The sequence below is a fragment of the Balaenoptera ricei genome, chromosome 12 (genome assembly GCF_028023285.1).
Source record: "Balaenoptera ricei isolate mBalRic1 chromosome 12, mBalRic1.hap2, whole genome shotgun sequence".
Classification (NCBI taxonomy): Eukaryota; Metazoa; Chordata; class Mammalia; order Artiodactyla; family Balaenopteridae; genus Balaenoptera; species Balaenoptera ricei.
This window is the reverse complement of record NC_082650.1, coordinates 25,589,774-25,606,473: the sequence shown is the minus strand read 5'-3', so window position 1 is coordinate 25,606,473 and position 16,700 is coordinate 25,589,774. Positions and strand designations below refer to the sequence as shown.

The 16,700-nt window shown below is 40.1% G+C and overlaps 1 long non-coding RNA gene across 1 annotated transcript in view; it reads right to left on the bottom strand.

The window, feature by feature from the left end:
* Positions 1-10,646: 10,646 nt before the first annotated feature.
* LOC132375880 (uncharacterized) overlaps positions 10,647-16,700 on the bottom strand; it is a 29,428-nt gene continuing 23,374 nt past the window's right edge. Inside the window, exon 2 of the long non-coding RNA XR_009506141.1 lies at positions 10,647-10,861. This is a non-coding gene — a long non-coding RNA (uncharacterized LOC132375880). The remainder of the gene's footprint in view (positions 10,862-16,700) is intronic.

Sequence of the window (16,700 nt, the reverse complement as noted above, 5' to 3'; positions counted from 1 at the left end):
AACTGCTTTTCAACAAAGATGCAAAGGCAATTTAGTGAAGAAAGGATTGTCTTTTCAACAAATGGTTGGAATAACCACCTGGAATAATCAGATATCCACATACAATAATAATAATAATAATAAACTTCCATCCATACCTTGCACCGTATACAAAAATTAACTCACAATTGACCATTGGCCTAAATGTAAAACCTAAAACTACAAAGCTTTCAGAAGATAACAGGACAAAATCTTTCTGACCTTGGGTTAGGCAAAGATTTCTTACATACAACACTAAAATCACAACTCATAAAAGAAAAATATTAATAAATTGGACTTAAAATTTAAACCTCTGCTCTTTGAAGGATACAGTTAAGAGAATTAAAAGACAAGCCATGGATGGGAGAAAATATTTGCTAAGCACATATCTAATAAAGGACTTGTATCTGAATATAAAGAACTTTCAAAGAAAGAAGCTGCCCTGTAGAAGAGGACTGAAATTGAGAAGCAAAGGGACTTCCCTGGTGGCACAGTGGTTAAGAATCTGCCTGCCAATGCAGGGGACACGGGGTTCAAGCCCTGGTCTGGGAGGATCCCACATGCCACGAAGCAACGAAGCCCATGTGTCACAACTACTGAGCCTGCGCTCTAGAGCCCGCGAGCCACAACTACTGAGCCCACATGTCACAACTACCGAAGCCCACGTGCCTAGAGGCCGTGCTCTGCAACAAGAGAAACCACCACAATGGGAAGCCGCGCACCACAATGAAGAGTGGTCCCCGCTCGCCGCAACTAGAGAAAGCCCACGCACAGCAACGAAGACCCAACGCAGCCAAAAATTAATTTAATTAATTAAAAAAAAACAAACTGAGAAGCAAAATGCATCCTGGCAGTGTTCTGGCCTCAAATGCCCGTTGCCCTGAGATACAATGAGACTGGGGCCTTCCCCACAGTTTGGTTACATGAGTCAATAAGTTACCCTTTCTGTCTAAGTGGGTTTGAGTAAGTTTCTTATTCCTTGCAACCAAAAATGCATCTTTAATATGAGTCATTTAGAGGAATGGAAGTATGAGAGAGAGGAATCGGAAAAAGGAACATAAGAATGATGTTCTGTAAGAACAACTGTCGAGAAACAAAAGATTCAGCGTGATCGCACGGAACTGGTGGTATACGGCCATGTACTTGGCTATGAGTTCATATTTTACCACCTATCAAAAATTTTAGGGACTTCCCTGGTGGCACAGTGGTTAAGAATCTGCCTGCCAATGCAGGGGACACGGGTTCAAGCCCTGGTCCGGGAAGATCCCGCATGCTGCGGAGCAACTAAGCCCGTGCGCCACAACTACTGAGCCCGTGTGCCACAGCTGCTGAAGCCTGCGCACCTAGAGTCCGAGCTCCGCAACAAGAGAAGTCACTGCAGTGAGAAGCCCGTGCACCGCAACGAGGAGGAGCCCGCGCTCACTGCAACTAGAGAAAGCCCGCGCGCAGCAACGAAGACCCAACGCAGCCAAAAATAAATTAATTAATTAATTTTTAAAAAATTTTAAAGCACACATATTTCAACTCAAGAAATCAACTGCTAGATATCTATCCTAGAGAAATACGGGGACATATGCACAAGGAGAAATGTATAAGGATATTCACCACAACTTCACTGTAATAATCAACAATTACAAACAACTAAATTGTCCATCAGAAGAATATTAAACAATCCATTGTAGATCCACATCATGGAATACCTGGTAGCAGCTTAAAAGAATAAGATGGATCCATAATGTACTAACATGGAAAAGAGCTCAGAGACAAGTTGTTATGTGACACGAGCAAATGGCATTCTTTAGCACATTTCAGTTTTAAAAAATAAAACGTACAGAGCAAACCTCTACATTTCTATATGTGGACATGCATGTAGGTAAATGTATAGAAGAGAACTGGAAGATTTCACTGCCAACTGATAACTGAATTCACCTCTAGCGAAGGGATGGAGATTGGGAGGAGTTAAAAGGAGCCTTTTAGTTTAGTTTCTTTTTAATAATTCCAGTTTTGTTTAAAAGTATTTATCAGTTTGCCTGTTTTGTCTGAAGTTTTTACACATAAGTAAATTCACTATAACTTGTCTAACTAAAACAAATGAGAGAGTATGAATAATTTTTACTAAGCATAAATAGTGTATTAGCTATTATGTAAAACAGGTAAGGTCCCTACCAAATGGAAATGGCTAAAGGTACACAATTTTAGGGTCAATATATGAGGGTCCTATGTACATAACTTCCAATAATAAAATGAACAAATAGTACTGCGAAAGATAATTTTTTTAAAAGGTCAATTAGGATAGGATATAAGGAACATAAAATGTTTTATATTTATGAATAGAATATCCAACTTTCTAATGAATTGTTTTTAAGACGTTCACCTACAGGTTTCTTGTTGGAAACTGCATTTTCCCATGGGAGAAAGTTTAGAGTTTCTAGTTAAGTCACAAAACCTATTGTATCAGTGTTCTTTGATAGGAAGCATCAGAAATACTCTGGAAATGAAGGGGAAAATTTATTGAACACCAGGGAGAGGCTCACAGAATCTAAGGATCCATGAAACTTCAGTCCTCACGAAGAACAAGAACCAAGGCGGCTCTCAGATCTAGGCTACTAATGGACAGCTCAGCCATCTTCCCTGGAAATCAGAATCTTGAATCACATGTTACAAAGACACAAAAGCAATGGCAAGCCCTCAAGTCTGTCTGTTCCAGCCTCCTAGATACCCAACAAGGCCCATTCAGGTCTTGAGAATTTTGAGGTTCTGAAGATTTTTCTGAACTGACATTGCAGCTGTGTTACTTACCAACCATATGACTTTGAACAAGTTATTTAACCATCACTATCTTCATCTGTAAACACAGGGATAAAACTGTACCTAGCTCCTAGAGTTTTTGAGAGGATTAAGTTATATAATGCATCAAAAATTATTAACCTAGAGTATGTATTAAATTAACATTGGCTATTATTATTTCCTATTTATAAACAGAAATATTATCAAAATGTTAAGTGTTCACAATAGTGGATGTATGAAGTATTCTTCTCTCCTTTTAAAAAGTTTCTCTAATGAGAGTGTTTTATTCTAATTGTAAAAAGAAACATTTTTTAATCTGAGTTGCAATAATCTAATGATTAGATTATGATTACAGTAGGATCACAGTAGGATCAGCTATTCAAATTAGATATTTTTATGATCAATAAACAATGTTTAGATGTCTTTAGTAGAGTTTAAGAACTACAGTGTGAAATTTTACCCATGGAAATTAACAAATATTTTTGCCTCCAAAGAAAAAGATAATACAGTTCTTTAACTGGAACTGTCTTAGTTCAACAGACTCAAATGAATTTCTTGTTCATTTGTATATCTCATTGTTTGGCTCTTTTTTCGCATCTTCATTATTCGTGATGGTTCTGTCTTGGTCTTGAACAAATAAACACCAGAATATTTAAAAATACTGAACTGTCTGTCCTGGCAAGAAATACATCCCAAATGACTGAAACCAAAAGGTCGCAAGATGTTTCCCTTCATTTTGTCATTTGATCTTAGATATGCTGCTCTCAAAACACAAGCTACAATAAGTAGCTATTTAGAGACAAGACAGCCCAAATCTATCATTTAAAAGAGGAAATAAGTGGTGAGGACATTGCATTCTTAAACTAGAACTTCTGAACTGAAAACTTTTTGTTTGCTTAAAATAATTCCACTTGACAAGGAATCAGTGAGAGAAAAATCCCAATCAGTGGTGGCAGATATTGTAAGCTGGCTCCCTGACCACCCATTTCACCAGCTTTCCATCCAGCCTCCTCTACTAGGATGCAGGTTGTAAAGAGAGATACTTGCTTCCCTATACTCGGCCGATAGAAGTTGGGTGGCCCTGTGATCCAGTTCTGGTCAATGCAGTGTAAACAGAAGTCTCTGCCTGAGGTTTCTAAAAAAGTTTTTTTAAAGACTGGACTGGCAACTTCCTTTACACTTTGCCCTTCCTTTTTTTTTTTTTTTTTGGCTGTGTTGGGTCTTCGTTTCTGTGCGAGGGCTTTCTCTGGTTGCGGCGAGCGGGGGCCACTCTTCATCGCGGTGCGCGGGCCTCTCACTATCGCGGCCTCTCTTGTTGCGGAGCACAGGCTCCAGACGCGCAGGCTCAGCAGTTGTGGCTCACGGGCCCAGTTGCTCCGCGGCATGTGGGATCTTCCCAGACCAGGGCTCGAACCCGTTTCCCCTGCATTGGCAGGCAGATTCTCAACCACTGCGCCACCAGGGAAGCCCTGCCCTTTCTTCTTTCTTCTTCCTTCTTCCTCCTTCCTCCTTCTTCCCACTTGTAACTAACATGATGCCTGAAGTGAAGCTATCTTTCAACCATGAAAATGAGAGCCACATGAAGGCACTGCTAAGGCACCATCCCCGCTCTGGAAGCTTGCCCCCAGGTATCTCATTGCTTGAGGCAAGTACATCTCTTACATGTTTAAGCCTCTCTTTCCTGCATTTTCAGCTGCTTGCAGGCAAACACATTTACACCTGATAAAAGTAACACACCAAGGAAAATAGATTACCCTCTGACATTAGTAACTTATTTTTCCTGAGACTATAAAGGACCTAAGAAAGATGTTCTATCAAACTGCACTAGCAATGTCTAAAAAACTTGATTTACATGATGTGCAATGTGAATTTTGCATTCCTGAGCTTATTAGCAGAATCAACTAAGTGAAAAAAAAAAGTTAACATTTAAAAAATTTTCATTTTCATGGAGAATTAATATATAAAGAGAATATCAGTGAAATTATGGCATGTGAATATACAATACAATCAGTCTTTGCAGCTATAGTCTCCTAAAGAAATTAAAAACATTCTTCACTATTAAGTTGAAATATCACAACATAATTACATTACGTTTTTCATTCTGGGGCTGCAGTGGGGTAGGTGAAGTAAGTAAATTGGGGCAACTCTCAGAACCAGATAGAGTTACAAAATAGAGCTTGACCACTCCCTTCCCCAAGCCTCTACCCATGAGATGATGTGAATTTTGGAGACAGCTCTTGGTTATCTGTCTAATTTCTGTAATCAAAATGACATAATTAAACTGGAGAAAATTTCTGCTATCTAGCTTAGGTCAATCTCCTCAAAAGGAAAGAGACTTAGGAGCTATAGGCAAGGTATAGCTGCCATGAAAGTCTCAGGGTCGGGGCTTCCCTGGTGGCGCAGTGGTTGAGAATCTGCCTGCTAATGCAGGGGACATGGGTTCGAGCCCTGGTCTGGGAGGATCCCACATGCCGCGGAGCAACTAGGCCCGTGGGCCACAGCTGCTGAGCCTGCGCGTCTGGAGCCTGTGCCCCGCAGCGGGAGGGGCCGCGACGGTGAGAGGCCCCCGCACCGCGATGAAGAGTGGCCCCCACTTGCCGCAACTAGAGAAAGCCCTCGCACGAACCGAAGACCCAACACAGTCAAAAATAAAAAAAAAATAAATAAATAAATAAAAAAAACCCTTCCCTGAAAGCGATCAGGAAGTTCAGGTCTTTTAAAAAAAAAAAAAAAAAAAAAGTCTCAGGGTCCACCTGTAGGGTGAACACTCGAAGACCTCTGGAGACCTACCAGATTAGAGTTCTCATCCCCCTGGGATTAAGTTTGGGATTGGTCATCACATGTATAATTTAGAGCAGAGAGTTCCATTGGAGTCAGTCAGGGGCAACCTGGAGGGAAAAAATAAACAGAGGAAAAAAAGATCTTGCAAGTCCACCACCCACTCCCTACACCATCTCGCATTTGAGCCAGAACTGCTGTGCTTTAGGCACTTCTATTTAAGGGGATTTGGAGTAAGTTTTCATTTGCAGCAAGTTTATATTGCTTTAAAAAAAAACAATAATTGGGTTAAGATATATCCTAATGCCAGTTACAAATGCAAATATATTACTTGGGAGAGGTAACATTAATTCATCAGCATCCTCATACACATTAAAATTTAGCTGAGCTAGTGAATTAGAGCAGTGGAGGAGTCTGGAACTATTCATTTGATTCTCAGGTTGCTAATTCTTCAATTACATTAATTAAAAACTAGTTCAATCCATGAACCTATAGTCACATCCCAACAAGTGTTTCATCAATTAGTCACTTAATACTTTCACAGACGTGGGCAAGTTAACTTCTCTAGTCTGTTACAATGGAGCTACCACCTCACCAGGTATTATGAACATGTGTGAAGAACATAGAAGCACAGAAAACCTCTGATCTCAGGTATCCTGAGCACCTAGTCCTGTCAACTTCTGGAGAAGCGGAATAATAATCAGATATTTTTCCAAATTCTGCCTTTAGCTCTGTTGAAGTCTTCTAGACCTCTCCCAACTCTTACTGCTATACTTAGAACAGCTATTTTAAGGAAAATATTTTTTTTATTCCCAAATCTAAGCCCTTAGCCAGTTTTTATTGCCATCCTGTCTCATCATCGCATAGGGACTCCACAGAAATAGGACACAGCTCTTTCGAGGGAAATGCAGACTTGTTGCTCCTCTGACTAGAGTTTCTGCCTGAGATTTATCTCGTACTCTGCGAGTTGGGCCAGACAAGATAGAAACCACAAATATGTCTTCCCCTTAGGCCCAGAGCAGAACCAGACCAGCTTTTCTCATAAGCGCGGAGATCTTTGAGTGAAGTCACGGACCGGGAAGAAAGCAAACGCCCTTAAAGTTCTGCAGGGGGAGAGGGAAGATGACTCAGTACAGGAGAAAGAGTATGTGGTTGCCTTTGTTCCTCCAGAATGGCAGCCCCATCGTGTTCCTCCCATCTTTGATGTGTCCTTTAATGCCAGCCAGAGCCTGATATTAGACTGGGGGGTGAAGGACCTCTGGTCAACAAGCCCTTTTTTTTTTAAATTTTTTTATTTTATTTAGTTATTTATTTTTGGCTGTGTTGGGTCTTCGTTTCTGTGCGAGGGCTTCCTCTAGTTGCGGCAAGCGGGGGCCACTCTTCATCGCGGTGCGCGGGCCTCTCACCATCGCGGCCTCTCTTGCTGCGGAGAACAGGCTCCAGACGCGCAGGCTCAGTAGTTGTGGCTCACGGGCCTAGTTGCTCCGCGGCATGTGGGATCTTCCCAGACCAGGACTCGAACCCGTGTCCCCTGCATTGGCAGGCAGACTCTCAACCACTGCGCCACCAGGGAAGCCCAACAAGCCCTTTTAAGGCCAGCTCTAGTCTCAGCTCCCTGAGACCCACAGTTCAGGTTCATCCTTCCCTCCTAGGAAGTCTTATAATGCTTACTATTCTTACCCATAGCTCTCATTTGGCAGCTTTTATTTTTATGTAAACAGCTTTTCTCCTTCGGTAGATTATAAATTCTTTGAGGACAGGATGGAAAGATTAGTAGCAGATTGTAAAGACAACAAACACTAGATAAATGCTGATAATTGATAATCAAGGAAAGAATCCTTTAATTTGGGAAAAGTATTTGATGAAAGAGATACCTCCTGCCGGGATTAGAAGGAATTTGGAAGCCTTCTTCTAAATCAAGAAATGTCAAAACAGAATGTCTGGAGGCTTCACCAGAGTAGGAAAGTGAGTCTAGAAGCACAAGGAAAACAAGGCACCACCAGAAGAAGAAGTGGCTTTGGAGCTGAGGGGTAAGGCCAGCAGTGCAGACACAGCAGGGACAACCACAAGCAGAAATTCCAGCCAGGAGGAATCAACGTGTCAACTCAAGCCCAAGACTGGGGAGCGTCCAGTGGGTAGATTCGCATTTGAACCATTCCTTGGGGCCTCTTATGTGGCACTGGGGAATACCCACTGCAAGACTTTGAACCACTGTGATTTGTCTATTGCAAAACATATGTACATACTTGTTTGTTTATCTCTAAATAAAACTTGGTTTTACTACACTGCAATTATTGAACTTGCAAACGGAGTTCATGCCAGTTTACTACACTATCAAATGGACAGTTTTCTCCGGTTTTAGCTCGTGCCAAAGAACATGATTTTGGAGTCAAAAAACCCTGACATTTAAACTTCTGAACCTAGTTTCCTCTTTTCTGAAACAAGAATATTTCTCATCTCAACAAGTCTTTGCTTCTAGCACCTTACCAGGCATATAGTAGACACTTCATGAATATTAGTTTCCTTCCTTTCTTTATGCCTTAAGTATATCTGGCAAGATGATTATAACTAGAGACATTAGCGCATGTTTAAGCTATAATAAATGTTTCCTGTAAGAAAGCAAAGGAAATAGCCTGAACTCTCAGAATCATTCGGAAAAAAAACCCAAGAAGGTATTTAATTACTTCGGTCTTGCTCTTTTCTTAAGTAGATGACCTATTATAAAAAGCAAACTGTCTTTCAATTAAGTTCATTTTGTTTTATGATGTGTTCAGTTTTCATAAAATCAACTCCAGGAATTAATTTACTTTCTTCCAAGAGGAAATAATCTTTCAAGGAGCACTTATTCTTTTTACTACCTTTCTCATGCATTATGATCCTTTTATATCATGCACAGTTTTAATTTTAAATGCTTTTTAAAAGCAATTTAAAATGGTATTTTCACTGGCTGATATTTATACACTTGAAAATTAGTAGATTTTGCCCTGTATTGGTACATATTTCTAAATATCCATTTAGATATTCTTCTAAGGACTCTTAGCACATCAAAGGGGTATGTAAATAATTTTTAAAACAAACCTGAGAAAAACCACAACCAACAATTTGTACTAGTCCTGAAAAGAGCAAACACAAACTTATCACCTTTCTACATAGAACCTTATAAACACCTTTTTGGTACAGTTAACAGATGGATGAAGTTGGAGGATATTAATTATATATACATTAAAAAAGAAAATGTCTATTCATGTACAAGTTACTACCTAGTGATCAGTAACAATCAGTAAGTAAGAAAGCAATGTACTTCAAGTAACAAATATTTATCAAGCACACCTTACATGCCCAGCACTATGCTAGGTCCTACAAACCTGGCTGTGAATAAGACCCCTTATTGTCTTACTAGTTACACTGTATATTTAAGGATACATCAAAAAAATAGAATCATATACATTTTTTACTGCATTAAAACACAAAATTAAATCTTAATGTATTTTAAAATATTAATTTTATCATAAAAATAAATCAACAAAGAAGCCAGAAGGTTGAGCCAAAATGGAAACTCAGCTGTAACAGCTACTGGATTTATAGCCATTAAGCTATCTGGAAACTATTCTCTTCCTTTAAAATCCAAAATAGCTATAGAAAGCCCTCTCGCTCCCACAGGGCATATTAGCAACAGAAATTGAGATCAGAGGGTTGGAGGAGCAGAGACAGAGTTCATACAAAGTGAAGCCATATGTACTAGACTGGATTATTGTTCACAATTCTTCCCTCCATCCTTCAGCCATGTAAACCTACAGCACACTAGAGTGGATGGGTGTATTTCCTTACTTCACTGATGTTGCACCATGTAACTTGCTCTGGTCAATGGGATGTCAGTGAACATGACATGCACAAAGGACCTAAATGTCCTTGCCTTCTTTGACTCAGTCTTTAGCACTCTGTGACTGCCATGAAGAGGCCTGCACCAGCTAGCTGCTGCCCATCAGTACGGGCCCCAGAGTAAGATACGCAGACAGTCCTACACTTGACCTAAAGCCAAGAGCCAAGACAAGCCAACCTGCAGCCTAAAGCAGAGCTACCCCTGCAAACCTGCAGGCCTGTGAGCAAAAATAGAAATGCTTCCTGTTATAAGCCACAGTGTTTCTGAGATCTTTGCAGGACTTTTGGAGCAATAATACACCATTCCTGGTTAAAACAAGTAGCACAAGTACAGATTATAGTATTCCAACTGAAAAGTAATACGAGGACTTCATGCAATTGTAGACAAAGAGGTTCTAACAAATTGTGCAATTAGTTTAAAACCCCTAACAGAAGTAATAGACCACACCAATGAAGGGAATCATGGGACACAAGTGGGAGTCAATGGAAGGTACAGAAAAAGGGCCACAAACAAATGAAGCAGGTCTAGACATCACAGGCTTGCTTAATTACCAACAGTTGGCATGTCCCAATGGCTGACACAATCACCACAGCTGAATTTGTTTCTTGTTAAAAACACAAAGCTTTATTTTCCATTCATGGTTGAAAAATATTTTCACAGATCAAAGACTTTGGCTTAAGTAATTTAATAAAATGAAAGTTTAATTTGATATCAATATAATTTGAAAGGCAAGCACAATGATGTTCTTCTTTGTCTTAGCAGAAGAGGAAACTAAAGAGGCTGACTTACTGTGTAAATTGTACATCTGTACCCAGACGAGACTGAATGCTGTCACAGCAGGCTCTGTGAATGAAAGTTTTGCAATAGTTCAAATAGAGAAAAGCAATGAAGAAATGATTCATTGCACAGCACACACCTTCTGTGTAGGACACAAAGGCACGCAAAACTCCAAACAACCCACAACATATTAGCCAATGCCATATTCACATTGGGAAGAGAAATTTAGTTTCAGTAAAACAACGTCTATAGCATTGTTGATTTGAACTTTTCTGGTTTGGTAATTAAGTTGGCATCTAGTTTAAAATTTTGTTTTTGTTTTGTAGTTCTAATAAATGTCAAGGTGAAAGATTTTGCCTCAGTTAGTATCCTGTTGTTGTGACAGAGAACCCAAACTCAAACTCACTTAAATAGGAAAGAAAAATTTATTTATTCATGTAGCCTTGGGGTTGTTTAGTGTCATGAGTAGCTTGATCCAGGGGCTCCAAAAATGTAATCAAAATTCAGTTTCTCTTAAGTTTCTTGGCTCAGCCTTCTGCTGTGTCAGCTTCATTCTTAAGATTCATGTGGTAGCCTCTGGCATCTCCAGGCTTACAGTCATGTCCTTATTGCTACAAGTTTCTGTGGAAAGAGAAAGTAGACCCCATACAACTGTAGTATTCACTCTGGTCGAACCAGTCACTATACCGAAGGCCATATCTCCTGTAGCACAACGTGAAGCAGACAGATAGTTTTCAATGAGAAGGGGAGGTGGGAAAAAGGTTCCCCAAATGACAGTAGGGTCCCATTAGCAAAATAAGGGGTGACTTTGGGTGGACAAAGAACCCAAAGTTCTATAGCAGGAGTTGGCAAACTATGTATGGCCCATGTGCCAAGTATGTCCCATTGCCTGCTTTTATATAGCCACTGGCAAAGAATGGTTTCTATATTTTTAAATAGTTGGAGGAAAAAAATCAAAAGAAGAATATTTCATGACGTGAAAATTATATGAGATTCAAATTTCGTTGTCCCCAAATATTGGGAGACACCACACTCATTCATTTTATGTACTGTCTACAGCTATCTTCATGCTACAATAGTCAGGATAGAAATGATATGGCCCACAAAGCCTAAAATATTTACTATCTTAGTCTTTAAGAAAAATTTTGCCAACTCTTGCTCTATAGGTTTATACCCATAGCTTTATTTTAATACATTGTAAAGTGGCATTATTGTTAAAATGACTGAAGTCAAGACTAGGGTTTTCAGCTGTATATGTCCTTTTAAAGTAGATCAGGCTCAAATTTGAGAACTTTAGTTTCATTTATAGGATACTGAATAGCAACAGCGTAATACCAATGGGGATTTCAGTTGAATAGAGGACATTGAAATGGACATTGCCCAGAAAATGAGGATTCTGATAATGACAAGTAAATTCTGAAATGCTCCTGTGACATCACCTCCAGACGTTTGTCTGATTGGACATAGGCAGTGCTGCGTGGGAGAGTTGAATCACATCAACTGAGACATTTTGTCCATCAGGGAAGAAGAGTACCGATGCTTGGCGGCCAAGCATTAAATTGTTTTAGACATGCCAGTTACATGTCTCCTGGGTCCAGTGTCATTTCAAAGGAAATCACCCTTTTCACAGCCCTACTGATGACCCTGCTCTAAACACTTCACCCAGGGGTGGCCAATCCATAGCCCAGCCAATGGCCTAGGACTATTAAAAGCCCTCAGAGATGAGCTGGGGTATTAGTTTCCTGTAATTGCCATAACAAATTACTACAAACTGGATGACTTAAAACAGAAATGTATTCTCTCACAATTCTAGAGGCCAGAAGTCTGAAATCAAGGTGTTGGCAGGGTTGGTTCCTTCTGGAGGCTCCAAGGGAGAACCCATTCCATGCCTCTCTCCTGGCTTCACATGGCTGACAATTCTTGGCATTCCTTTCGCTTTTGGCTACCCTCTAATCTCTGCCTCCATCTTCACATGGCCTTTACCCTCTCTGTGACTCTATTTCTTATCCTTCTTTGTCTCTCATAAGGACACTCATGATTGGATTTAGGGTTCACCTTATTCTAGGATGATCTCATCTTGATATCCATGCCTTAATTACATCTGCAAAAACCCTTATTCCAAATAAGGTCACATTCTGAGGTTCTGAGTGGACGTGAATTTGGGAGGACGCTATTCAGCCCACTACAGCTGGGTCAAATAAAATCAGGAATTTGAATATAGATGGGAGAATATAGATGAGGCAGCTAATATTGGAAGTTGACGTTTCGACGATGTCCTAGAAGGAACCAAGGGCAAACCAAACTTATGAGCAAGCTGAAGGCACTAAAATTCAGAAATTATAGATACAGAAAAAGCTATGAGGAAGAGAAAGTGTATAAAATTGACTGTAAGGAAGCCAGGTGGTAGCAGAAAGAGACGCAAAAAGACAGCAAGAGAAGCAGAGATCAAGATTATTAGAGTCATATTAATACCAGGGCACTCATAACCCTGTGTGACCACACATAACTATCCCTGTACTGCCTTGGATATGTTCCAGATTCTGAAGATATCTACTGGTCTTAAGTTCCTTTGAGATTCTATCTCTCTTTTTGCCAATTATATTTTTATAATAATCACCATTACTAAACTTTGCCGAAATATGTCCCTTTTACTTATAACCTAAAGAGCTTAATATCTTGAGTATATTTAAGATAACTGCTGAGTAAAATTTATGTGGTACATGTTCACAGTGAGGTCCCAGTAACTCTAATTAATCTTTTTGCTTTATTTATAAAAAATTCCTGAGTTAAAGAACTCCAGGTAATTATAAAAGATATCTGAGTCAGATATACCCAGCTGATAATTGCAGTCAAAACACGATTGTCAGCAGTCATCATCGCATGTGGATTGGCCAACTTTTACTAGGTAAGCTGCAGTAACAATCCCCAAATCACAGTGGCTTAAACAATAAAAGATTATATCTCATTCACATTGCTTATCAGCCATGGGTTGATGGCAATGCTTCTTCTGCCACATGTTTCTTCTTTAACATTCTCATAGTAGAGGGAATACAGAGGGTTGGCAAAAAACACAATAATAATCAACACTTCTATTCAGACATAATGTAAGTCATATCTGCTCACATTGAATTTCAGGGAATTTGAACTTGGAATAGAGAACTTTCGGTTCAGTCTGGTTGCCATATTGAGTAGGGAACACATAAACACAAAAGACAGGGATGGTCATTTCCCACTCACCCAGCATTTGTGAATCAAACAAAGCTATACTGCCGGGAGCCGGAAATGAAGGAGATGTACAGAGAAAAGCAGATATGGAGAGAGTACCTAATGAGATTTCGAGTACCTGATTTCAGATACATTTGATACCAGCTGCATTGTTACTCTTGGGTCCCATAAACTGTATCAACATATGCATTGGAAACCTTTTGTGTACATCTCCTTTTCTCACATCTGATTGAGATACAACTGATTTCACACAGGCTTCCACTCTATCTTTTACAGCATCTCACCTCGAAAGTGGACCACACACTCTTGATTCCTGTGCGGGGTTTCTCTGGACCAGTGGTATAGGACAATGTGGTAGCTCATTGGTACTGACACAACACACCCAGAAGCACAAACCAGCTGTTGGAGGAAATGCTTCTCATCTTCTCCCTTTGACAGAGGTCTGCAGAAGTTCTCGGCAGGAACAAACACCAATCAGTCTCCTAATAATGCAGCCCAGTGTTGCCTTCCTCTCCTTCCCTAGTTCAATTTCCTTGGTCCCTCCTTTCTGCTTCCTTGAATCACAGCCCAAATAAACTATTTGCATGTAACCCTAGACCCAGGCTCTGCTTTGGGAGAAACCCAGAATAAACAAGTTGATACCAGAAGTAGCCACAGAAAGAAAACCCTCAAGACAAAATTCTAGGGCTTCCTGGTGGCACAGTGGTTGACAATCTGCCTGGCAGTGCAGGGGACATGGGTTCGAGCCCTGGTCTGGGAAGATCTCACATGCCGCAGAGCAACTAAGCCCATGTGCCACAACTACTAAGCCTGCACTCTAGAGCCCACGAGCCACAACTACTGAAGCCTGCGCGCCTAAAGCCCATGCTCCGCAACAACAGAAGCCACCGCAATGAGAAGCCCATGCACCGCCACAAAGAGTAGCCCCCTCTCGCCACAACTAGAGAAAGCCCGCGCGCAGCAATGAAGACCCAATGCAGCCAAAAATAAATAAATAAATAAATTTATTTTTAAAAAAAGACAGGATTCTAAACCTGGATCACCCACTGGTCATGCAGCAAAAAGAACCCCATTATTGGTAGTATGTGAGATGGTTATAATCTCTGATAACAATGGCTTCGCAAATCGCAATCGCCCATGTTGGACTGGAATGTGGTGGCAGTAGAAGGCATAGCACGGTTATGTGGTAATTTGGGACTGGAACAGATGGCAATAGTAATTACAAGAATTATAGAATGGTTTGGCTTCTGTTAACTGCTTTTAAAGTCTTGATAAAAGAAAACATATTCATGTCATTCAACTATAACGCAAAGCCCACTATAAAAATAAAAAGTCTTCCAGGGCTTCCCTGGTGGCGCAGTGGTTGAGAATCTGCCTGCCAATGCAGGGGACACGGGTTCAAGCCCTGGTCTGGGAAGATCCCACATGCCGCGGAGCAGCTGGGCCCATGAGCCACAATTACTGAGCCTGCGCGTCTGGAGCCTGTGCTCCACAACAAGAGAGGCCGCGATAGTGAGAGGCCTGCGCACCGTGATGAAGAGTGGACCCCGCTTACCACAACTAGAGAAAGCCCTCGCACAGAAACGAAGACCCAACACAGCCATAAAAAAAAAAAAAAAAAAAAAAAAAGTCTTCCATGTCAGTGTCTTTTCCATAATTGGTTCTTGTCAGTGTCTTTTCCATAATTGGTTCTGGATCCACTGGATATCCATATGGAAAAAGTGAACTTTGACCTCTACTTCACACCATATCCCCAAAGTAATTCTAGGTAGATCATGGACCTAAATGTAAATATTAAAACAATAAAGCTTTTAAGTGCAGGGAACTCAACCCAATACTCTTTAATGACCTATATGGGAAATGAATCTAAAAAAATAGTGGGTATATGTATATGTATAACTGATTCACTTTGCTGTACACCTGAAACTAATACAACATTGTAAAACAACTATACTCCAATAAAAATTTTAAAAATTAAAAAAAAAACAATAAAGCTTTTAGAAGAAAATAGAGAACATATTCATGACCTTGGGGTTAAACAGAACATACACAGCACTAACTATAAGAAAAGATAGATAGGACTTCCCTGGCGGTGCAGTGGTTAAGAATCCACCTGCCAATGTAGGGTACACGGGTTCGATTCCTTGTCCGGGAAGATCCCACATGCCGCGGAGCAACTAAGCCTGTGCGCCACAACTACTGAGCCTTCGCTCTAGAGCCCACGAGCCACAACTACTGAATCCGTGTGCCACAACTACTGAAGGCCGCATGACTAGAGCCCATGCTCCACAACAAGAGAAGCCACCGCGATGAGAAGCCCATGCATCGCACCGAAGAGTAGCCCCCGCTCGCCGCAACTAGAGAAAGCCCACGCACAGCAACGAAGACCGAACACAGCCAAAAATAAATAAATAAATTAAAAAAAAAAAAATTAAAGATAGATAAATTGGACTTCATTAAAATTAAGAACTTCTGTTCAGCAAAAGACACCATTAAGAGAGTTAAAAGGCAAGCCAAGGACTTGGAGCATGTGTCCAACGAAGTACTTAGATTCAGAACACAAAAAGAATTCTTACAAATCAATAAGAAAAAAAGAAACTCATATAGCTGGATTTTTGAAAACTGCCTCCATGTGGTATATACACAGTGGAATACCACTCAGCCATAAAAAAGAATGAAATAATGCCATTTGCAGCAACATGGATGGACCTAGAGATTATCATGCTAAATTTAAAAAGTCAGAAAGAGAAAGACAAACACCACATGATATCATTTATATGTGGAATCTGAAATATGACACAAATGAACTTATGTACAAAACGGAAACAGACTCACAGACATAGAAAATAAACTTTTGGTTACCACAGGGGAAGGCGGGTGGGGGAAGGCATAAATTAGGAGTTTGGGATTAGCAGATACAAACTACTACATATAAAATAGATAAACAACAAGGTCCTGCTCTATAGTACAGGGAATTAGATTAAATATCCTATAATAAACCATAATGGAAAAGAGTATGAAAAGGAATATGTATATTTATGTATAACCAAATCACTCTGCTGTACACCAGAAACTACAGAAACTAACACAACATTGTAAATCAACTATACTTCAATTACAAAAAAAAAAAGAACTGCCTCCAAAACCCTTTTCACAAGGAGGATAAACAATGGTAAAATGCATATGGAAAGATGATTTAATTTCACTATTCATCAAGGAAATGCACATTAAACCT